Consider the following 27,230-nt stretch of genomic DNA (forward strand, 5'->3'; position numbering starts at 1 on the left):
TCGCTTAATTGTACCCCGTGCCTCAGCGACATAAAGTAATTTTCTCTTCGCTAATGTAGGATCTCTCGTCTTATCAAAGTATACCATTGTAATAGAGTGCACTTGTACTTGCATCTAACAACACATCAAAGTATATTTTTTTCTTGGCCGCCATAGCTGAATTTCTGTCGAAAAGCCTTTACAAAAAGAACTCGAAAACAAACAAACACAATTTCCAATTACGTTACATAAACTTTAACCAATATTAATATTACAGTAAATTTCCGAACTTCCAACAATTAATAACCGAAAATGGCCAAGCTTATCAAATATTCACGATACCGTGTCGCCTAAAACATTTTAAACATTCAAAAGTTCATTATGAAAACACTATACTAGTTTTCGTGTCATTTCCTTCAAATTCCAAACCTTACAGTAATAACCACAAAGGCTTTCACAGCTGACGGAGACTGCAAAGAGCTTAAAGCCTCGGTTTTCAGTTTGGAAATACGTGACAGTAGACTACAGGACTTTGACACCGTAGGACGTGTTTCGCGCGCTTTTCAAAATACACGCAACTTACGATATCATTAATTATTATCTGTGACATTATGCCGTGAGTGGAGTAAACGTGAAGTCATAAGCGTGTTTTGTTAATATATTTGGTGAGTTAATTTCAATTTCAGACTTATTTTTGTTGACACTTTAATACAGTAGTAAATGATAGAGTTCATAAAGCATTACTAATCATTGTTTGTAAAATTACATTTATACCATGCTAATACTCTATAAAAGCAAAGTTAACATTAAGCTAACAAAAATAATATCGTGACGAATTAAAAGCACATTATTAAAGGTAAGTTCCAAAGTAATATATTGTTAAAAACATAGAAATTATATCCTGGATCAGGTGAGTTTTCATCACATTTATACATCAAAAAGTACCAAACTTTATTTGATTTACATCGTGTGCCAATTAATATATACTGTACTACTTCCAGAAATGTGCATATAATGCAAATTCAATAATGCAGACATACAAAGTTTATAGTGGAATGCTATTTTAGGATTGAGGTCAATCCATACATAAATAGGAATCAATCAATAGTCGCTAGTGTTCTTGATCGATGTATGACAATGTATGGAGATTTATTACAAACTACACGTACGAAACAATAACTATTATAACTTATTTGTTACTTTTTACAAAGTTTTTGAACTATCCTTAATAATATTCTACCATAGATACAAACTTCATTGAATGTTACATAGCTGGATGTTAAAACTTTAAAGGAACTTTCAATTTTTTTTAATATAAGTATAAATAATAAATTATTAGCACCAAGGGGATTGTTTCAATAAATTTAAACGAGCGTGTAATGGTTTGGATAACACCACATTAATACTACCTACAACCATTTCGTAGTATCAGTTAAATTTTCAAATTGTAAAACTTTCCGGCGAATTATTCAAATAAAATATGACATTTAACGTTAGAGCATTTAACAGTTAGAATAGAATTATACGAAAGTAATCGATAATATCAAGGCCTATATAAAAGCGATCGTTTCCGTCTGCTTAGTACTTCGTAGGTATCTACCATACCTACTTCTCATACATATAATATGTAAAACACAATAGCTGAATGATTAAAACGAAGTAAACTGATAGAACCTCCAATTATAGGTGCTTAGAATAAGTGGATAATATGGTAGCATTTATTTGAACGATTTAGACAAAATTTATTTTCTTTATTTCTAAGCTATCAAAGTTAGCTTAGCTGAAAATTGATCTATGCCGCCATTACCATGCCGCTACTGTTTGTAGAGCTTTATCTAAACTTATAAAGTCCAAAGTTACTATCAATTTAAATACTACTTTATTATGTGGGGTCTGTAAATGTTATGATGTATTGTTTAGGATGCTTAAAAAACCTCTATACTTAATAGCTATGTGATAAATTCCAACATATTGTACTAAGTTAGAAAAGTCTCTCATAATTAATAGAAGTCTTGTATATACTTGTATGACTTGTTATGCAGTATGATTTAGCATCATTACAGATCAGTGAAACAGATGTGAATGCACTTAACATTTCATAGTTTTCTTACTAATATAAGTAAGTAAGAGCCAATATATGGCTCTACCAGTCAGTAATAGATTCTGACGTCCCCATAGGGGTTTTCAATTTTGCTTATAACCTAGTTATAAAGCTTATGTAGAAGGTGTTAACAATTTAGGTAGGTACCTACCAGTGGGAGACAATCAAAATTACAGATATGTTATTGTTATAAAATAGAGCAAAATGAAAATGATAATACTACAAAATATGCAAAAGTATTTACTGTACCTAATAGAGTACTAATTGAGCCCACTTTTTGCAAAAATACATACATGATATTATAAGTGAAGTGCAGTGTTATAAAATGTCGAATAATAAAATACTGGGGAACAAAAATCGTTGAAACCACTACATGAAAATAAAATATATTCTATATACTTTATTTTCATGTAGTGGTTTCAACGATATCTTCTACAGAATTTATTTTACGTCAACCTTTCACTATTCACACACCACAATTTTATAATAGCAGAGATTCAATTAAAAACATGAATTGAACTGAAAGTGCATGAAACAGGCGTTTGCTCGTACAATTAGTGAGTGCTTCACTTGATTCCTATCATCTAATTAACTTGCATTGATCAATATTCATTAAATGCATTGAATCCAGCAATTCTACGTAATTAAGATTTGCTCACACTCGCAGATTATGTCTAGAAGGGGTTTAATGCGTTATTATCTCGGATTTAAAGAAATTAAAACGAAATTACTTTATTGTATGGGTAATAAGATAATAAAAAACGCTGTTATATTAACGCTAAGCGAGATAACATGATTGTAAAAAAATATATTTCTCTCGAAAAAATATCTTGAATCGTAAAAATAACTTATTTACTCTTGTGCTATAAAAGTGATCCTACTCGTATAATAAAACTAAATAAATCCTACGAAATATAAGATATAACCACAATATAACTCTTTACATTTATCATACAAACACCAGCTTAAATATAAAATATTAAGGACCCAAGACAATTATAACAACATCTAATTTCAGTTTATAAACTAAACTAAAGGCTTAATAAAGTTTGTCAGAATCAACATAATGTAACATTAATTATAATTTATTTAGTAAGGAGTATATAATATATTGTACCTATATTGTTGAATGTACATTATAATAGCGATTACTAGTTTTATATATCGTAAATTCGGCAAGTTAATATCATTTTAGAACTCAATTTTTCTCTTTCTTTACATTTCTATTTCACCAAACGTAACTATTTTTGGTAAAATTAATAAGTACCTATTTTAGTCTGTTAAATATGTACGAGAGGAATATAATATTAGAGGAGGAAGAAACTTTAACTGAGAAGTATGTCATATATTTTCGTACACTTGAAGAAATAAACGCACATGCTCTCGCAAATTCTGTGAAGGAACTTTGACAGCTGTAAGGTGTGTGTCAAATTAGAGGGGGATCAAACGAAGGAATCTTCCTTTCTTTGTATGCTCTTCAACAATTAATGTTTTTCTTGCCATCTGGCAAAAATGGGTAAAACATTTGTTGAAATCGTACTATTTCATTAAAGTTTACTTTATTTAATTTTTCAAATTATGCCAACTATGAACTAGAAATATCCGTAAATTAAGTTTCCCTTTTATGTCTTAAGTTTTATATTTTAATTTTTAAACGACTGTTATTATCAATGATGCATTTCCACGCCACGTTTTCAATTATCTAGAACTACTTTCGAAATAGCCATTTTAAACGTTGAAGCATTATTCGTTTCCATTTCCACAAAATTTTTATATTTTCGTACACAAACCTCCTCATTACCAGTGTCCTTCCACAAGACGCGAATGTTGTTCATTATAGCCTCATTTTGGAAAATTATCAGCTTTTAAAGCCGCACATTGTCAGTATTATCTGAGTTTACACAAAGCTCATTAAAACTGCTTCGTGAAGTGGTAGGTATGCGGGATGTAGAGCCTATTAATTAATGTCTGTTTTTGTTCATTATACAACGAAATATATGAAAATATGTAAAGGTAATAACAATAATTACATTTCAGTAACTGGAAATGATACCAATTTTGCTAATGTATCCCGTTCTAGTAATACCTACTTTCATTAATAGTAGATGTCTATAAAAATGGACATAACGCGGTCCTTGGAGGCTCCTATACCCACTTACAAATTACAAAATTAATTTCCTTACAATTACATATGTCCACGTACATAATTGTGATTAAACAATATGATCTAATGACACTTATATTAATTGTACTGGCACAATCGGATTCAAGATGGCATCCCATTTTGGAATATTAAAAACTGTCTTCGTAACGAACAGGATAACATTATAATATAGGAATTCTATAAAATATTATATTGAATCAATGGCGTATCATTAAAAATATCTTTGTATTAAAATTATAGTATTAGGTAATAGAATGATATCCGAAAATATGTACGGTGTAATTTGTGCGGATAAGCTGTCGACAATTAATGTTCTATTTAGACATAAGACATGAGTTTCTTTAATTTCAAGTATGTAGGTTTAATTAACAACTAAGGATAATTTAATTAAATGTGTGAAACTATTTGAATCGCAACGTGCACCTACGAATTTACATAATTCAGCTCTCATTAGCTATTCCTTTAGTTTTCGCAAGTGTGTCACTGCTACATTTTGTACTTTGATTATCTCACTCGTTACATATTCATTATGATCCATTGAAATGTTACATTTTTTAGGCCTGACCTTGAGTTTTTTAGAGGACGCAATTTTATTTTTTTGATGTGTAGGGGGGGTCAGTGTGAAGCTAAAACCAAGTTTGTGGGGTCGCCACCCTTGTCCCATGGCCGCCATCTTGAAAATAGCGGTTGAAATGGTTTTAACGATATATCTCTTAAACTATTTATCTGATAATAAAACAACTTTAACATTATTTGTTGCAAATTAAATTCTCTACAACTTTGATTCAGTAACTTTTTGTCGTAGAACTATAAAAAAAAAGTTATAAGCGAAAATGTTCAGAAATTAGAGCTATTTATATTTTTCAATAAAACTTTTTTTTATCATTTTACGAAGAAATGATATAAGACTATTTTTGTAGATTGTTTTTCGAGGAACAACTTTTATATACAACATTTTTTCATTACGTCAATAGCTAAGGTTTTACAGCGCTCAGAAGTGAGTACTATTTTTCAGTAGTAACTATACATAATAAATTGGCTATTGGCTCTTTTCCCAGACTCCACAACAATGGAAGCACACTGCAGAACATTTCAGCCCTGCTTTTCGACGTAAAAAAAAACGCACTTCCAGACTCTACCTCCTGGGTTGTGGGGAAAAGATTCAATAATTAATTATTAATAATATTGTAAAATTAATTATTAAAAATATTATTATAACAAAAATAAAATAATTACTGGTGACAAATTATTATTAGTACACACATAATATATCGTATTCTGTATAGTAAAGAGTACTTAAAATAGTACTCACTTCGGATGGCTGTAAAACCTTAGCTATTTACTTAATGAAAAAATGTTGTAAATAAAAGTTGTTCTACGAAAAACAATCTACAAAAATGGTCTGATATAATTTCTTCGTAAACTTATAAAAAAAAGTTTTATTGAAAAATATAAACATCTCTAATTTCTGAACATTTTCGCTTATAACTTTTTTGCTTATAGTTCTACGACAAAAAATTACTGAACCTAAGTTGTAGAGAATTTAATTTGCAACGAATAATGTTAACATTGTTTTATTATCAGATAAATAGTTTAAGAGATATATCGTAAAAACCATTTCAACCGCTATTTTCAAGATGGCGGACGTGGGACAAGGGTGGCGACCCCACAAACTTGGTGATAGCTTCACACTGACCCCCCCTACACATCAAAAAAATAAAATTGCGTCCTCTAAAAAATGCGACCCCAAATGTAACTTTTCAATGGACCATTATATAACTGTGCACTATCCTTTCCTATCTATGGTGTAAGATGTAAGGACGTATTACGGAATAAGTTTTCCTAACACATCGAATAATAAAAAGTGTGGCCACCTTTTTAAAAAGCTTTATTTTCTTCAACTTTCTATTGAGTCAAAAAACTAACGTTCAAAAGCTTTCAAATCAGAAATTATTCCACAGTCACAAATATAAATATATTTTATATACTAGTAATCACAATAAAAGCTATAGTGATAATAGGGATTAAAATAACATATTGTAATTTGTACCTGAATGTTCAGCGCTCTAATTTTACAAAATATATCCATTTTTTTATCACTTTTACTGTTATGAATTTATTTAATGTATGTACTTAGGTAAAGCAAATTGACTTTGATTTATCAATCGCGTGCCTGTCGGTCACTAGCCCCGAGTTATTGATTTTACCACAACAATTTAGACGCACATAGCCGAAATTCAACCTGAGTATACCTAGGTACTTGATCTAATTTCCAATCTGCTTATTTTGAAGATAAATTTGATACACCTATTTAACTGTATTCAATATGCTAGTTTCTATAAGCTAAAAAATACGATTCATCGTTGGTAAAAACTCTCTAATATCAAAACTATAATTTATCGTTCGTAAATTCTTTATTTTTCATTATTATGTTCTACTAGAATCGAGAATGAGAAGTTACGTTTTTACTTCAGTAGGTATATCATTTTCATTAAACGTATAGGTTGGAGAAATGGCAGAAAACCACACGTCTAAAGCTTTCCTCTCTATTGTATTTAAAATGGAATCCAAATTCAAATCTCTTTATGACAAGGAAACGAGAAATAAAGAATAGTTTAGTGCAAGAAACTACTTTCAATTACTTATATAAAGTGAAATTCATTTTCATACAGTATAAATTTTCTTTCTGTTTTTACTTGACTAAGGTTTTCCATAAAATAAGATCTAAAGTCCTTTTTGCTTGCTTTTTTATCATAATGTGCATGATTTTATTCAAATTTCAAATCTCGGTATAGCTTAAGAAAGCGTCAAGCTTATGAAAATTATCATAATTTATTACCATATTAACATTTCCTCGTCATTTCAAACTATGAATGACCTTTGGCCATCATTGTAAGGGTTGTTATCACAGAACGTTGTTATACATCTGCAACTTATGCTTATGTTTCATTTCGTTCAGACGATATTAAAATTGCAATGTCAAGCTTATAGGTGCATGATGGTATAAATTTAATTAAATAGAAAAATTATGTACAAACATTTGGGTAATCCTTAACGAGGATACGATCCTCATAATGAAACCTAAACATTCAAATGAATTTTCTTTTATTTTTTTATTTACCCTTGCAAGCAAATACCTATTTCCTAGAGAATAACAAGCAATTTTGCTGACAATGCGTAAGGCGTAACAATAGCTGACCGATTGCCAAAATCACGCAAACAGAATCCATTGTTCATGAACTGTGAACAACAACGACTAAACTGTCTCGTTTACTATCCGTACTAATCGTCACTAAGATTGAAAAAAATAACGAGAAAATTTCGAAATACTGTTAAAATAGAAGTATCTGAATATTCTATATTAAGGTTTATTTTATCTGTGACTAGCGACGTTTGTGGTACATATAAAGCCTATAACACCCAAAGCCGAGGCACCCAAAAACCATACGGTAAAATAATAAAAACAAATAAACTTTTAAAGACATTTTCAGGCAGCCATGTTTATCTAGGACACTTCGGAGAAACCTTATTGGGAGCAAATTATACTAAACCATGTTAAACTAAATAGTCAAGAGGTTTCTGGTGATATAGACCAACCCAGTCTATATCAATATAATCCCTATTGTAGTCTCTGTACTTAGTCCGTTTGACCGAACTTTCAACAATTGTGGTACAACCTTCGTAGATCGGCGTATAACTATTGAATATTTAATACTTAAAGCTTATGTACCTCCAAGTAACGTCCGTTATTAAAAAGAAAATGTGTTGTTTTCTTCCACATAAAGTAAGAATATATATCCAATCCATTTCTGTAAGACCACAGATTATCGATTAAATAGTAACAAGGTGGACTAGATAATATTTAAAAGGAATTGAATATAAATAATACGTAACATTTATCTTTCTGTCAGACGTAGTCGGTTAAAAACATATCATTGAATACTATCAAGCTATATACGCAATTATGGGCACCACCCAGACCGTATTTAGCGGGTGTGGTTTTGGCTCCCAAATTGTCATATTATTTGATTTCAAGTGTTTTAACAATGATGATGAAAAAGATAGAACAACTTTATTATATCAAAGTAAATTGTTTTAAAATAGTATATAGTGAGTACCTACTTGGAATGTTATGGATATATTCCTGATAATATGGTCATCTAAATAAATGACATGTAATTAGAAGTCATGTTATTTATTGAACTTAATATAGATGATAATCTACAAACTAAACATAGCAATAATTGAGTTCAGATACAAATGACAAAGTTTATATCAAATATCTGATTTTATTTGGAATCGCGGACCATAAGCACTATTACTAAAATTACATATTTAAATAAACGTTCTGTAAAAATAGCAACGATATTTGCAATGCACCATGCAGTTTTCCACGGTATTTTCCTCCACCTTAATTTTTGCACGTTCAGCCAGTCTCGAACCATATATTTTTTACAACTAAGTCCCCATTTCATACGGAATTAAAGAATATTATATCTAGCTTCTATCTTCGCTTTCATTACCTTGCAAGTTTGTATGACATTCCGTTTGCATCATGGCTCCTCCGTTTTCAATGGAACGTCACGACACAAAGAAAATTGAGAATTCTTTTCAACATCTCGATGAAAACAGTTCTGCTTTTACAAACGTGAAGTAGGCATTGATATTTCGAGGTCTATTCGATAGCTGTTGAGAACGGAGTCTTAATAAATTCAAGAGGGTCGAATAAATGCGAGATTAAGATGAATCTTCTTTAAATCAGGTCTAAAACAAGACTGACGAGGGTAATGCTGAGTAATCTCTTTTATTTTCATTCTCATCTTTTATTTAGTTAAAATGGAAGTGCCCAATAAACTAGAAGTGTAAAAGGAATTTTTAAATAGAATTTGCTAGAAATAATTTCTAAATAAATATACCTATGATAAATATTATCGTCAGAATTTCTATTGAGAAGCAAAACTTATATCATCGGATCCCTTTCTAGCAACAATAAATTTGGACAAAAGTACAGGGTACCCAACCCATATTAAACAACGTTTTAGATAAAATGATTTATTTAAATATTCCGGAACTTTACTACATACACACACCTCATTATCTAAAATACATCGATTTTAAAAGTATTTCATGTTTATTTCTCTTGAACTATTGGTTATAGGAAAGTATCTAAGTATCATCAATTATTATACGTATTAATGCCAGTATGTAAATGTACAATACTGTTAATAATACTTTTACCTTTACATCTTCAAAGCGAGAATAAAAGCTGCACATTGCATATGTACTATGAATAATTATCAGACTCAGGTGGTACTATATCCGCGCTCGTTCTTCATAGAATTTAATTAAAAATAATAAGTGTAGTGAAGTGTATGTTACAAGTGCCTCAATGTGGGTCGTGTGCTTGACTCGAACATTCAACGTTTATAATAATGTTAGTACTTATGTTTTATGATGCCCTATGGAAACGGTAAATGTTTTATATGACGGGATTCAACAGAATTGGCGAGAGATGATGAATATGTGCTGAAGATACGATTGGAACATGCGATGTAAATTTTCATAAAATAATTAAAACATAGACCGTTCGATTGGATAAGTAAGTTTGGGACTTAGTCATTCAATTTCTCTTTTACAGAAAATTCAGATTTGTTTATATTCATATAATCACTTATACATGAATGAATATAATATAATTTACCTATTTATTTGAACAAAGAAATCATTCCTTAGTAGATCGATAAACCAAAATAGAAAACTTTTTATTCAGAAACACATATTTGTATAGGCATTGTATATGGTATAGGAAACCTACATTCTAATTTCTTTATAAGAAAACAAAAGGTATAAAAACACAACATGTTATAAAGACAAGTTAATCACAGAAAATGCTACAATTAAAATATCACGAGCATTTTATCACATTTGTTGTTCAAATTAGTTATTCACAAAAAATCGGCTCACTGTTTAATTTCGCGCCATTACTTTTTTTACTCTTCTATAACGCGTTAACCAGCCAGAGTGTTAACAAAAAGTTCGTATTAATTCTGCTGAATCGTAATTTTCCAATTTCCTGCTATTATAAGCATTGCAACGCTTTGATGAACAGATTTTCAAAGCAATCAGCCTTTGTGTTGAAGCATCTTTGTTTGCTCATCGTTTTGCGTCGAATTGATGTTGCGGGAACAAATATTCTTGTGGAACGTCTTGATTTTCCGTGTTATTATGTAAATAGTTTGTATTGGGAGTACAAAATAGGTATACATACATAATATATATTTTGTACGAAAAGTGAATAGACAGGAAAAAATCCTGTTCTTTGTAGGTATGTTAGTAAATAAATATGAATAGTACATCTGAAATGGCATTATTTCTATTCATTTCAAAAAAAAATTAAATATACACATCCACTATTCAAAAGCTAATTTCCAGTTATTTTAAAGGTTTTTTTGTATACAAATTCAATATCCAATCTCATGTCAACGAATATCTATTTTACTCGGCCTAAAACACGTATTTAACGCTGAAACATCAAAGTTTAATATTATGTCCAAGCATGATGAACATTTAACGACATCATGTTAACACCCTTTTAACAAGGACCTCACTTTACTAGCGTATGCAAGCTTGGTGTCCTTAGCAAACATCTTCACAAATTATGTTAGACCCCATCTTGTGTGAGAATATTCTAATCGGCCGTTATTCACTTTAATAAATCCTTAATGCCATTACATAATAGACTGTTATAGCAGAATATATGTAAAGAGTATATCGTAAATTATAGGATATTATAAACCTTATTTAGATTATAATATATCATTACTAGCTGTCCCGGCAAACATTATTCTGCCTTACTCTTATCCCTTAGATATGTGAAAAATAGATTTTGACCGATTCTCAGAATATCTACCTAATATGCACGGTGTAGTTCATCGGTGTAGTTTGGTAACTAACATTGTGACACGAGAATTTTATAAGAAGAAGCAGATGACGTTCTAGATCGAAATTTACGTAAAAGCGTTTACTATTTATAAATATGATTTGTTGATAATTATTTGGGCTTGTTCGCAAATAATAAATCTAGGAATGAAATTGAACAATGTAAGGGAAATTTAATACAAAAGTCGTATAAAATATAAGTACAGGTAAAATATTATTTTAATTATCATCCCATTAAAGTTGTATAACATGTACACAAAGTTATAGAAATCGTCATAGTTGAAGTATTACGAAGAACTAGTGCAGTCTCCTCAAAGATGTTAATGCCCCTTTGTTCCACAAGTTCAAAGAAGTTGGGATGGTCTTGAGGCAGTTTATAATCGATAGCAGATAGATGGTTAAAACGTGCTTTTCTAATTCTTATGTAATATAATAGATAACAAAAGAAAGTTAGGGAAAAGATAAGACTTAGGTATATTTGACTAACAGTTACATAGCAAGCAATTGTCTTATTTGAAACATTAATAAATGAAATAATTTATAGCGATTTGGTCATTACTACGCATAGAAAATGCAGATAAAATGCATTTATAAAGTATAAGGAGATTTTTATATTATAATTATAAACTAAAAACACAGGCGAAAAACACACATAAAATTGTTTATCCAATTTAAATGCTAACGCTCTACATTTAATACTAGTTATAAGTTATAAGCAATGAATTAAAGATGAGAACATATTTTAAAAACTGCAGTGCGGTGCTGCAGATTCAAAACAGTGACCCGTTAATAAAATTTTATATGATAGACGAAAAATTGCAGTAACTTTTTATTAATTTTATTAAGCTTGTTACCCAGGTTGCCTGGAATAGTTCACCTCTAAGTAATAAGGTTATTAATTTTATTAAGCTTCAAACCTTTTGCCCTGGTTGCCTGGAAGAGATCACCTCTAAGTGATAAGGCCGCTTAATAAACGTAGCGTATTTTTCTCTGTATATATGTAATAAGTTTCCCATGTATAGTTTTATTAAAGAGTAATAAATAAATAAATAACAAAGCATTCAAATAATTTTAACAATCAAATACGTACGGAAATTAAAACAACTATTTGTTCTATTTAGGTCGGTTCACTGAATGTTTTATTTTCTATTCGTTAAAACTTAAAAGGCTTTCAAATTAATTTGATTCGCATGTGTTTTGTAACGTTGGTTGGTATTTGATCACGAATTACTGATCAAGGAATTTTGATTGGAATTGAACAAACAAAGACGAAATTCTCGTATTCATCTGTAGGTAGATGATTTAAATTTTCAGTGTAAATAAATATATAGTTAGTTATTGAACATACTACGGTAAAGTAAGAGTATTTATTAAGTGGGGTTTGGAGCAGATTAAGAAACTATTTTTATTCGTTATAGACAAAAAATTGCATGCACAAAATTTTGTATGAATTGGAGTTATTGTTAATATTATTTCCCATCATATAAACGTAAAATATTAAACCGTTTAAAAATTTAAACAACAAAGTAATTAAAGTTTCTGTATTATAGCGGTTGAGCATTCTTCCTAGTAATTGGGTCATGTTCGTACACCTAAGGTTTCAAGAGATTTTTAACATGCAATTATTCCATTTCATACAAGATGCAAGCTTTTCTGTCCTACAATAAAATCGTATCCATTGCCATCAGATTTTTATCAATCTCCATTATCATTCCCTCTTATCAGATTATTGCTATGTATTCATTTGCTGATAATATTACAAAACATACACGTACATATGCATTTTCTATGTAACATTAATATTGTGAAATATTTCTCCAACCCAATCAAATCCTTCGCTAGAAAGCACCGCATTACTCAGAAATACAGTTAAAATAAATCAGAAATGCGAATAAAATCTACTGCATCTTCCACATAATCCTACAAAATGAATACCTTTCAACTGAGTTAAAAGGTTCCCATATTAGGAGTGGCTCTGCCATTTCATTTGAATTTTAATTGAATTTTCCCATGAAATTATTTCTCTGTGCCTGCAATGTTGCCCGTTTCCGAGTAAGCAATTTTGTAATATACTTTTATAAGTATTAAATTGTACGTAATTGAGGATGGAAATGACCGTATTTGGTGTAACGTTGAACAAAACATCTGATATAGGAACGGAGACATTTATGTACATTTTTGTAAGAAAATTTCTAATAATCATAGTTTCAATAAAAAATAGAGTTTGAGTCACAGATAGACTTCCAGGCTAAAATCAACACTCTAAAATACTTGAAATCATCGTGAATTAAACGATTCTCACTCAACGTAAGAAATGGCCTGTTTTTTTTTTTCTTATCTAACATGTCTCATTCACAATTTCCTTTGAAATCCGCACTTATACTTCTTTTGCGTGAAAAAATCAACACAACATTCGTACCATATTTACACTGCCCGTTTCTTAATTAAAGTTCGCTTCAAAAAGAGAACTTACCATCCAAGACAAGTTATTAAGCACACACTTAGAGAAGCGGCAAGTCTCACATGAAAATGAGCTCTTGAAATTTATCTCACGCTCAAAAGGGTTTGAACCCTGATGTTTTACGGTAACGAGGGCATGCTAACTGATCGTAAAAGTTTGCAAATGACCATCATTTTCCAACTTCTAAACTAACCCTTGATAGAACAGAGGATTAACGTCGTGTCAAACTATTGTTTCCGGGATTGATTTTATTATCATAGCTTTGTATGGGCAGTTATTTTGATGTAATTTATTTTATTTTCTGTAGACCTATGTTAACATGAAACAATAAGATGCATTATGGATGCATTCATTAAAAGGCTTTCTATATACATTATAATAAATGACATGTAGGAAGGAGATATTACTGTTGAACATAAGACGGAATGTTATAAACAAGGCATTTCTTTCATTAAACTGAAACATCATTGTTTTTTTGTTATTGAATTTCTTATATTAATAACAAGTTTAATAAAAGAAAAGATTAATATTAGTTACTTCAATCCTAGTTATGAGAAATTTGCTAAAAAAAATATATGTTTAGATACGTAACATTTTCGTACAACTTAATTCACAAACTGCAGTCTTAGTATAATAACCGCAAAGCTGTTTTCTGCTGGAAGACTATATGAGCTTTTCAGTTACTAGGGAAATGCATGTTTCACACCAGTAGATGCCAAGATTCCACTGGGATAAGACGTGTGTCGCAATTGTGTGGAAAATACGTAATTTGCCAAAAATGTCCGCGTTTTAGTCTAGTGATTTTTCGGGATATTTTTCCTATAATAAAGTTTTGGACGGAAATTTTAAAGTTTGGAGACAGCGAGTGAGTATACTTTGGTCTTTATTTTTGAGGAATTTTGAATAAGTATCGTTAAAGTGATCCACATCATCGTACTTTTTGATAATAGTTGAAGTAAAAGTAGAGTCGAGATATCAATTTTTTACAGTAATTTAAAGTAATTCACTCTATATTAATAGTCAGTAGATATAAGATAAACTAGATAATAATATAATAGCTGACTTCGCATTACGTTAATAAGAAATGTCTTGCTCGTCTACTTTCTTGATTAAAGTTTTTAATCTATTTAATCTCAGAAAAAATACATACTTCATACTTCTCAAGGTATAATATTGCAAGTAACACTGATATTATAAAGTTCAAAGCGCAGAAATGTACTCACATTTAATATCTTGAAAGTAATTACTTTGTCTTGAAGTTGGGAATGAAACACACATTTATGTCAACGCGAAACTTTATTAAGACACTTATTTTCTAACATGTTATCTTTTGATAATATTTTGAACCAAAATAAAAACGTAATAAAACTTTTTTAAAGATATTGTCATTTTGAAACATCGTTTTACTAATAAAACTTTATCGGTAGACTGCCATTGTTTCATCATAATTAACAGCTACATATTACTTTTACTGCCCTCTATTAATTATAAGAATAATAATGCTACTCAATTTTTATGTAAAAATATATTTAAGAAACAACAGCTTCATAATGCAATAAACAAAATCTTGTTTTTAAGCCTGAGGGGATAGCTAGTCTTCGAGAGAGAAAATCTATTGTAGATACTTATAAAAGAGCTTTACTTTATATTAAGGCTCAATTATTGGCTTAAAGATTAAACGTATCATTCTGCTAACCGACTCAAGATAATTCAAAAGATGCAATTCTCAAGAATATACAATAAATTGATTGAACCAGGTTCCAAATATTTATTATGTATTATTTATTTTCAGACAGTAAAATGTGTTTTTTTTTTCACGTTTTTAAATATGTTTTTAAATGATAAGCATTTTAATACGTCTTCACATTATTTAAGAACGTTTTAAAGTTAACAAATAGCGATCATTCCATTCACCTGAATAATGGAGTGAGTCAAATTCAAATTGAACTAAGATCCCTTTTACGATTGAACCTTTACTACGTTAATTTAATATTGATCTTATAGAACGGATTAGTTTTAGGAATACGGTACTTTGTCATTGAATTGAATATTTCTAAAGATATGACAACACTAAGAAATTTCTATAGGTACTAGCTTTCCATTCGCGGCTTCGCTCGCGTGATATTCATGAATTATCGCATGGTGCAACTTGCATTTTGCATTTTCATTATTTCAGAACAGCAAGCAAACAGACAGTCATTTAAGCTTTTTCCTGTATTAGTAGAGATTCAAACAATTACTTACACGATTTCAAGCTAAGAAGGTACCTAATGGATGGTTTTAGTTTTGTATAAATAAGTACAGAACTAATTTGTAAATATAAATATATCAACATAACTCACCTTATTATCCGTATTTTTTATGTTTTTTTTATGGCTATAATTAAGTTATGTTGAATTGTATTATCTATTCTTATGATACTATATTGATATAACTTATGCTAGGATAGCAAAATATAATATTCCGCCCAAGAATTCCAATATCCATGAAGCAAATATGAAGTTAATTAAGCTCTTTTGTTCATATACTTATTGTAGACCTTAGAAATATGTGGCCTGTATATAAATAACTAGCTGTCCCGGCAAACGTTGTTCTGCGTTACTCTTATCACTTAGGGGTATAAAAAATAGAAAATTTCATGAGAATGGGTCCGGCCGTTTTGAGGAATATAGTAACTAACATTGCGACACGAGAATTTTATAATATACCAGCTGTGTCCAGCGTTTTCACCCGCATTACGCCGCTCCTGTTGGTCTAAGCGTGATATAGCCTTCCTCGATGAATGGGCAATCGAAAGAATTTTCCTAATCGGACCAGCCGTTCCTGAGATTAGCGCATTCAAACAAACAAACTCTTCAGCTTTATAATATTAGTATAGATTAAAATGGGACGTATAACATCAATCTCACAAAGTCGTGACAACAATCGTTATTTGTAAAAGAAAAGGGAACACTGTTTCCGTGCAAATAACTGGAATGCGGGAACAAACTGAAATAAGCGGATATGTGTCAACAGTTTCGCCTTTTTTATGTAATTTTATGAAAATGTAAAATCAGATAAATAGTACATTCTATTACTTCCATTAATTGTTTCAATATATTGTAATAATGATATTCTATTCGCATCCTTTTATGTCAATTAAAAATATAAAGGTAGGAAAGGACATTAAAATGGTAATTAAATATTTCTGTAACTGCTTTCATGTTAAAAACACAAATTCAAAGGCACAATGTAAAATTTTATTCAATTTAAAAAACATTCCTTTGATTATTTTGTGAATACATCATAATATATTACTTCCTTCTCCTCCTAACTGTAAAACCAATCCCTTATAGTTATATATCTTGAAATAAAATTATCCGCTTACGGCTATAATGTAAAATGTAAATAAAAGCAATTCTGTCCACATGGATCCTTTTAGCACCAGCTGTGTCCTTTCCTTTTACTGTTTCATAAAATATTCAGGAATATGTTGCATTTGTTATATGAATAGAACTGTCCATTTGCAAATGGAATCAACATAAGAAGGAAAATATGTGTTTAAATGATAGCTCTATTTTAATATTTTATTATCTTTACTAAGATTCAAAAGATGAAGTGTTTGTTTGCTTGAACGCTCTAATCTCAGGAATCATGGGTCCAATTTGAAAATTATTCTATTGTTAGATAGTCCATTTATCGAAGAAGGCTATAGGGAAGATATATAATTAATATTACCACGCTAAGACCAATAGGAGCGAAGACATGCGTGTATAAAACCGCGGGCACAGCTAGTTACTATGATATCAGCTGAAATTCAACGTTATTGTAAGGATTGTTATAAGCGTTCCAAACCATGGATTTATTAAATTTATATTTGACAAATCTACATTGTAATATGTACCTAAATAACAATGTTTGTTGTATTATTATTATAATATAAGGGGATTTTAACAGAAACAGGAGTTATAATAAGCCACACTAAGGAACTTTCACATGTGAACTTATTTCCATAAACTTACCCCGTGCGAGACGGATAAATGACAGCTAAGGCTTAGTGGGATTCCAATTTTCACCCCTGTATGCGAAAATCTCAGATCATACTATGTTTATGCAGTATATGCTGAAGAATATATGGCGGCAGGAATACAATGTGTGTTCCCATATATTTTAATATGAAGTCATATACATATATCATTTTCACATTTTGTTACACTATTTGTTAACTTAGACAATATAAATAGCTTCTGAAGTTATAGCAGAGGTTCAATAAATTGCTTATTTCTTTCCCGTCTCATTTCTAGCATATGCTATAAATATTTATATTATAGTAATAATTCACAATAAATGAAATAAGGAAAATGAAAGGCTTTAGCATCGTGCGCTTTAAATCATATAATATAGAACATAATTGTCTTTTCTATATTATATGATTTAAAGCGCACGATGCTAAAGCCTTTCATTTTCCTTATTTCATTTGAAAATTTTTAATAATAGAACATAATTGTCTTTTCTATTATTAAAAATTTTCAAATTATATTTTTTTTAATTACCTATATAATTTCTATTTATAGTTAACAACACGCGTATATACAATGCCTACATTATATAAATATAATGTTAAATGTATTTATATCTTATCTAAATACAATCATTAAGTTAACTTATTTATCTAGGTATATTAACCAGAAAAAGCTTCTAATTTCCGCTAATTACCGGCCACTGAAAACGTCGCTTCAGCAAAATTTGCAAGAAAATTACTATGAGAAATTCTATGACATTATTAAACCCGTCTTCGTCCTATGTTATCTAATTGCCTATAATCAATTTATAGAGTGCACATTTCCGCCTGAAATAACCTAGGAAGTAACGTTATATAATACTGGCTTTCCACCCGTGGCTTCGCCCGCTTTGTCAAAACCTATACAACTTATTCCTACATTCAGTACTTACGAGTTGCAGACTAAAGTATGAATTAATTATTTTATATTAGATAAATAATTGATAAACCACATAGATATAAAAATAGCATAATTATTGCACCGTCCAATTAAAACTTTACTTTTAACTTTACAATTTTTCATAAAAATCAAATTCAAATAAAAATATTTTGAAATTCGCAGAGCAAAACTAGTTCTCAATTAGCCCAGTTGCAGTCACCAATAAAATAAGAAATTGGCTGCAAAATCCGATCTGCAAATTTTACGTGCAATACATTTGTTAGGACGTACCTCTAAAATGTGTAAATTATAGTGAAGAGTTATATACGGTTCCCATTATTATTACATTTACAGTTTACACGGTATATATTATTATTTATTTATATATTCTTCATTGTATACAGAATTAAGTAATAGTGAAAATAAAAGTTGCTTAGAAATACGCCATTTCTTCCAGGCAACATACTTACAGTGTAATTAATAGCACACAGATAATATAATACTATACTAGATATAAATTGATTTATATCATATCCCGCCATATCGTAACTAAATTAACATAGTAATAATGCTACGATATCTATCCTAATTTATGTACATCAAAACAATTGTCACTTTGGCACAGCTTTCTTGTTTCAAACCGGGAGAAGTCAGGGTGAGCGCTTAGTTCATAACAGTTATTGTTCAGTGTGAAATATACAAAAACTATTTTTATTTTTTGTTGTGTATTACAATGTGTTGTAAACTTTTGCTATCATTATACAGTCATGCATGATACAAAATAATATTATGTTCATACACTGTATCTCATTAAAAAACTCATAATGTAAAAAAGGTTCAACTCATTCGCTTGTGCTACATCATAATTAAAATTAAATTATAAAACGTATTTGCAAAAAGAAAATTGAACACAATATTTTCACGAGAAGTTCGAACAAACAAAAAGCTTGAGCGCAATTTTTTAAATAAACCGTGCAAATAAAATTATTCTTACTTAAGTTTTTAAGCTTTGTTACTGCACCGAGATAATAACAGCTTTAATTAAAACAATCCTTTGTAATAATTTGTTAATGTAGAAGTCACGTAGATGGTCTTGGAAAACTTGGTGTTTAATTCTTTCAGATTTCTGTCGAAAAGTTTTTTCTAGTGCTCACTGGCTGTATTTTCACGTATTTAAACGAGAACCTGGATAGTTTATATTTATATTTCTACTTTCCGATGAAAATAAACTTCCCTGTAAGTATATTTACATGGGCACTGGACTCAATGGTAAATTCATATTAAGGTAGTTTTCAGTATGTGAAAGCATGAAAACCAGTAATTTTGTATTCATGGTGAAGCACACAAAAATCAACGTGATAAACGTATACGAGAGAAAACAATAAAAAATTATTGTCTCCGAAAAATTTACGCAAGAGGTACCGTCACCACAATTTGTATGTAAATGAATTTTATTGTGCTTGCCAAATAATTTTCACATTCATACCTTAGTGGTTTTAATTTGCAATTCAGCTTTTTCCCTGTTTACAAGTAAAAGGCTTTTTATAGCCAATAACTCACATCTAATTAAAATTTAAAAAAGTCCTATAGTTACATATGGAATTTTTCATTTTAAAAGTTGGAAAGAAAAAAAATATGCCGCACTAGAAGTTGAATCTGCCCGTTGAATTTTGGCCAGTATATTAACTACTTGGCCTCTCTAGGGAAATCACTTCTCCACAGAAGATTGGCATAAACCATAGTCCGTAGCTGCATGCAGTATTCGTATGATCCGTCTTAATCGTATCCTGTAATTTACAAAACATTTCAGAGGATATTTATTATTTATAACCTGGGATTATTTGTGACAATTGCTGTTTTTTAGGTACCTATGTATTTTCACCCTAGGAACAAAATTGTGTTATTTAAAAAATATGTAACGAAATGAAATAACAATTGCTTTTTTATTCATATCTACTTACGTAAATAAGAGTACAGACATACATGAGTATATTAACTTTTGAAAGTAACGAGGCGTCATTAAAATAATAGAGAAATTAGTTTACGTTTACTATTGATCATAAGCATAGAAATTACCTGCAAGTTTTCATTAGAGCTTTTACCAACGCAAGAGATACGTATCTAGTACTAAATCTAAATCGAAATCAACAAAACAATACCAAATATAGATAATAATAACGGATAATAATCAAAGCATTGTGTGGATTATTTGGTAGATTCGGATTCAAACATTACCAAGCAGCAGGCCTTTGTTTCCGTATGTATTGTGTTCGGATTAGAAGCATATTGTTATTTCTGGAAATAGATGTGTCTATAGTGGTACTAATGACTGTATTTGGTAATTAGTGATCTTTATACCATTACGATATATAAAGAAAAGAAACACGATACTAATTAGGAGCTCGGTAATGTTTTGCCCCTTGGCAGTAAGGAAAAATTCTTTTATTTTTATATTAATATAAAAGCATATAAGAAAATTCTAGATTATTATGTTAGTATAAGATATTATATCGTACAAGTTTATTCATGTTTCATGCGGTATATTTATTAGATAATTAATATTAACGAAAGTCGAAAATACCGCCCTCGACGGGTGAATCTTTAAAATAGCTTCAGTATCTACTAACCGAAAATCTTTGTAGGTTTCTTTAATTTTCATTTCATTGTTGCAATTATTTTTGTTTGTTATATCTGTAACTTTTAAAAGGGAATAATAAAACTAATTTTACTAAAAAGCAACACTAAACGCCTAGTGAAATTTTCATAAAAGGTTTGCTATCAGGTGGACTGCCTTTTGCCCACTTTTTTAAATACTTTAATATTAACATTAATATGCAAATGAAATTAAACGAAACAACGAAAAGCATTTTTTGATCATACCAAAATGTCCAATACGACCAGTTTCTAATTTATTTCATAATAACATAAATCCTTAACGTAGCAGCTTATTGAACTAAAAATCTTTCCATCGTTTTCAACAACATCGATTTAATAACATTTTGAAGCCTTATAAGAGGACTGACAGGAAATTACGTCATCTGACTATCCGGTCTCAAATCCGGATGCGATGCGAATGAAAAATGTTCCCGTACCATGGATAACGGGTTGCTATAAATAATGATATGTTTTGGCTTCATAATAACTGAATATGTGAGCCTATATTATTAACATTTTGATGCCTTTTTGTAGTAGGTATTGTCCTTTATTTTGGACTAGATTTCCGCCCGCGGCTTCGCCCGCGTTTGCAAAGGAAAACCCGCATAGTTCCCGTTCCCGTGGGATTTCCGGGATAAAAACTATCCTATGTGTTAATCCAAGTTACCCTCTATATGTGTGCTAAATTTCATTGTAATCGGTTCAGTAGTTTTTACGTAAAAGAGTAACAAACATCCATACAAACTTTCGCCTATATAAAATATATAATATTAGATTCCATTTTACATATTTTCCATTTTACAAGCATGAATGGACAAACCATTCATGCTTGTAAAATGAAGTGTAATAAATAACTAAATGAAAAGTATCATTATTGTTGGTTCACCAATAAAAGCAAAAGCCTTCAAACTTTTTTTCGAAATTTTGCAATAAACTTTGGGTATTTGTTCTGTAATCGTAGGAAACAATTAATTTATTAAAATAAGCACTAAACAGTACTTGTAAAGGTGTCTTGTTATATTATTAATTCCTATTCTGGGTTTCAACCTTAGATTAAAAAAAACACGCGTCGTATAATTAGATGACATCGTCTAATGTTAAGGATTCATTCTAAAAACATGTTATTTATTTTGTTATCAAACACGTTTAAAAAAAAGTTTCTGCTAAATATATCGACAGGAATATACTGTATACACTCGTATACGTTCATCGTATTATTATTTTTTATCTCGTATCATCGTATCATTATATCATTTATCTAACCATATACAAATTCATCTCGCGAATTCGTGATCAAATTATAACATACATTTGTTAATTGAAATATTACGTAGTATCCGAGTAATGAATGTTCGAATATTACTCTCGCTAATTAACCATTAGAAAATGTTATCTGTACGAATCACGAATATAGTGAAGATTTATATTATTAGAAAAGCACTGTTAATATATGAAATTTGAACAATTTAATAATATGAGAAGAATTAAGTACCTACTTAATAGACATTGTCCAACATAACGACTTTACAAAATATTTTAATTGCTATATCTAATCATTTTCAACTAATTCTATATCATTTCTATGTGTAGAAAATTTTCTTTTTCCAGATGGATATCTCAAGAAAGCAACAAGACTTAAATAAAAGCATTGCAAATATCGCAATGGTTTCTTTGTCATAGAAAATTCAACATGTTGTTTATATTCATTCATATTGACTCTCCGTTATTCTGTTGTATTAAAAATTCTCACTACATTTCGAAATAAGCGTCCGAGCGTCTGATAGACAAAGAAAAATGTATTATTTATGCTCAGAAAATAGAGCTGGAATTCAAACATTAAAAATCTTACATCTTAACGTTAATATTTTAAACATTTCTTAACATTTTCTTACAATTCGTAGACGAAAATATATAAATAAATTTGGCTGATTACTTAATTTAATATTCTACTGTTCGTCAATGATGAGTAAGAAAGTTGTTAAATTTTATAATAAACTAGCGGTCCGCCCTGGCTTAGCCCGTGGTACATGTTTACGTTTTCTCTACATAAGAACCATCCTCGTACTTCAAGGAATATAATAAAAAAAGAATTATCGAAATCGGTTCAGCCGTTCTCGAGTTATGCGTTTACCAACACATTTTGCGATTCATTTTTATATTTATTTATTTAACACTTTATTGTGCAATAAACCATGTACATAAAATAACAATTTACAATAAACAAAAGCACAAAGGGCGGCCTTATCACTATGCAGTGATTTCTGCCAGGCTTCTTATTTATATATAAGACTAGCAGTCTGCCCCGGCTTCGCCCGTGGTACATATTTACGTTTTCTCTACATAAGAACCATCCTCGTACTTCAAGGAATATAATAAAAAAAGAATTATCGAAATCGGTTCAGCCGTTCTCAAGTTATGCGCTTACCAACACATTTTGGGATTCATTTTTATATTATACTAGCGGTCCGCCCCGGCTTCGCCCGTGGTACATGTTTACGTTTTCTCTACATAAGAACCATCCTCGTACTTCAAGGAATATAATAAAAAAAGAATTATCGAAATCGGTTCAGCCGTTCTCGAGTTATGCGCTTACCAACACATTTTGCGATTCATTTTTATATATAAGAAGAGAGATATGCATCTTATTAACTACTTAGCGCCTTAAAAACATTATTTACAGTTAATAAACTAAGGTATACCTTACCTACCTTCTCTTCAAAAAAAACGATGCAGAAATCATTTTTAAGATAAGTTTTTAAATCTATGCTTAATCTTATACTATACTCGAAAATGAAAATTAATATAAACAAAATTTTCCGAAAATTATTACCTAAGTACTAAATTTCCACCCGCGGCTTCGCCCGCGTTTATAAAGTGAAAACCGAATAGTTTCTGTTCCCGTGGGATGTCCGGGATAAAACCTATCCTATGTGTTATTCCAAGTTACATCCTATATGTATGCTAAATTTCATAGTAATCGGTTCAGTAGAATTTGCGTGAAAGAGTAACAAACGTGTAACACTGTGTGTGTGTACACACAAGTACCTAATATTAGTAGGATTAACAGAAAATCGTCAAAAGATAAACATGGGGTATAACTTAATTGTAGCGCAAATAGTTTCACTAAATATGTAGGTTGATGTATGCTCGCGAGCAGTATGCTTTACTAATGAGCTACATTTTCCTGATAAATAGCCTAGATATTAACTAGGGTTCCCGCTCAAATATATTACGTTTTATCTCATGAAAATCACAGCGAGCGCAATTAAAGTGCAGCGAGCCCATTTGTAAAACTGAAGAATGAACAAGTTAAAAACTTTATTAACAGTTTTGTTATCTTTGGCAGAATATTTCTAAAAGCATCCGTATTTATTAATGCTATTTAGGAGAAACAACGCGAAATTATACCTAAATTATAGAAATAGTTCGACCTTATATACTATTTTGTGGTTATATGTAATGTAAATTCTATTTTATAAGCTATATTACGTAATACAAAAAATTGTACTGCAATAAACTTCTTACAAATTATACAAATGCTCCACGATAAACGAGACCTTAATAAACAGCAAATTTACAAAAGCCTTTTACTTTTACAAAACAGCAATCAACAACAAAAGTTTACTAAACAAGTGGCAACCCTAGCTGAAATGCAATTACTTTGATGTGAGAGCAGCCCTGTTGGCAGCGGGCAGGTTAAGCAAACAGCTTCCAAAGTGCTGCTGCTAAATGGATTAATACTCAAACAAGTTGACCCTTCAAAGGGAACATCGAGAGCCTTACCATGATGTATTATAGCAGTATTATTTCCAGTGTGAGAAAGTGATGGCGCTAGACGATCTATATAGCGCTGTCATTGTTCCTTACTGGATATAATACTGCTTTAAGACTTCTTGGTACGAGGGCTGAAAATACCGTCAGAAGCAAAAGTTACGCAAATAAATAAAGATTACGCTGACCGTACGCCACTTTCTGTTTTGGGGACAATAGATAAGTTCTATTGGTTTCGTTCGATAGAATTGGAAAAGGCACTTTTGGTACAGATAACGGTAAGGCTAGGTATTATATTGATTTATGAGTTTGTTTTGTCTGTTTTAAATTGAATTGTGTAAATTACATTCATAAAAATATTATATTGCGTAAAACTTAGAGTTAGTTATGCAAATACTGTGATTATACTAATTGTTTAGCATATCCATTGAGGTATAGACTATATTGTTGATAACAAATCACAATTAGTCACTAGCTATGAACTGAATGAGGGTAGTTGGTCGGATATCGATATAACAACGTTGGAACACAATTACTGCGAAAGCACTATAGAACTTTGACAAATTGACAAAAACATCAAGTGACATTTGTATAGTTTGAACTTTGAAGTGGTTTGAATGAGCGAACCGAACTTCTAGCACTGGGTAAAATCTAATTTCAGTATCTAGATTCAGATTCTTAGTTTAAGTAACTTTAAATAGTAGGTACGTTATTAAAATTGATCCCAGTAATTTTGAAAACTTTTTAACACTGCAAACACGATTAAACTTATCTTTATTTAAGACTTTCATTTCGATTTATGCTTACTCTCACAATGAAGATGTTATTTCATACTAACCAGCCTCCTTTCTTGCTAATATCGATCGTATAAGCCTAAGAACAACGAACGTATAATACGTTAAATCTCTAAACTTAAAAAAAAAAAAACTTTATGGGTTATCTGCAATATAAACAAGCGAAAAACACAAGTGTGTTATACAGAACCAATTAGTGTACAAATTTCAAGCACCAATCCAAATCTGGAAGCTACTCCAGTTATCGAAGAGCTAAATTAGCTGACCCGGTTCCAAACATTAAATGCATCTGAATCTGTAACTGAATACATTTTAGTGTCGTAATTTACGGAAATATGAATTTATAATAATTTTGTAAATGTCGTAAACAAAATTTACAATATCTAAAGAAGTTTTTATATTTATTTCATTTCTATTAACATAAAATGAGAACTGAAATCTTAAAACTTATTTTATGACCACTTCGCTACAAATCGTTAAAGAAACAGCGTGCACGATGAAGATTTAAGTAGAAAACAAGTTGCATAATTAAAAAATAGATTATCACTACATAGTATAAAACAAAGTCGCTTTCTCTGTCCCTATGTCCTTATGTCCCTATGTCCCTTTGTACGCTTAAATCTTTGAAACTACGCAACGGATTTTGATGCGGTTTTTTTTAATAGATAGAGTGATTCAAGAGGAAGGTTTATATGTATAATAACATCCATTAAATAGTGGAGAAGTACTGTTATTTTTGAGGTTTCTAATGTGATGTCGTAAAAAATTACATTTTTACCGCTTGCATTGCAAACGCAGGCTGAACCCTACGAGTTTTATCAAAATAATGTACTAAGTATTATACACATTGAAAAGGTCTACAGAAAAGTCCGCGATGATATATGTCTATCTCTTATGGATAACCCACAATAACTTTTTTTTGTCATTTACTTTTTACGACAAATAATGGCTAATTTTCGAAGCGATTTTAACCAATACAGCATTAATCCTTAACCAATTAAATACCTTGAATACATTGTTCATTTAATATAGATCTATATGGCCCTTTACACCGTATGGTTTAAGTGAATATTTTCGAAGATATTACAGATTTAAAAATTGCGGGACGTAGCGTTAGCGGCGGTACCGGCCGGCTGCCCGGCTATATATTTTATACCCGTGCGAAGCCGGAGCGGGCCGCTATGTTTTTATATACAACGTTCACAGTTTTTCTGTAGTGTATTTAGTATCAGCATTGCACCCGTGCGAAGCCGGGGCGGGTCGCTAGTTAATTATAAAGTATTCTGCAACTCTATTTATATACAATATAGTAAAGCAGTCGCGTATATAGGTTCCTAACCTTTTACTTTCTTAATTAATTTCTTTCTAATAAAATTAAAATACATTCATCTTTTTTTGCTCTTATCTCTATGAAATTAATAATTTTATTCAACTGGCAATAAAATTT

The 27,230-nt window shown here is 30.3% G+C and overlaps 1 protein-coding gene across 2 annotated transcripts in view; it reads left to right on the forward strand.

Annotated features, from left to right (window-relative positions):
- The first annotated feature begins 517 nt into the window (after positions 1-517).
- Positions 518-27,230, forward strand: part of LOC149899596 (uncharacterized) — a 75,159-nt gene continuing 48,446 nt past the window's right edge. Inside the window, exon 1 of one of the 2 annotated variants that reach the window (XM_090113953.1) lies at positions 518-648. The gene's annotated coding sequence lies outside the window, so the exon portion shown is untranslated. Of the gene's footprint in view, positions 649-14,367; positions 14,514-27,230 lie in introns of those variants that run through there. The other variant, XM_090113954.1, reaches the window with a different exon arrangement.

The sequence above is a fragment of the Colias eurytheme genome, chromosome 20 (assembly GCF_061535395.1).
Source record: "Colias eurytheme isolate Ceu_HAF_F1 chromosome 20, ilColEury1 Martin Lab GWU primary, whole genome shotgun sequence".
In the NCBI taxonomy this organism is placed as follows: Eukaryota; Metazoa; Arthropoda; class Insecta; order Lepidoptera; family Pieridae; genus Colias; species Colias eurytheme.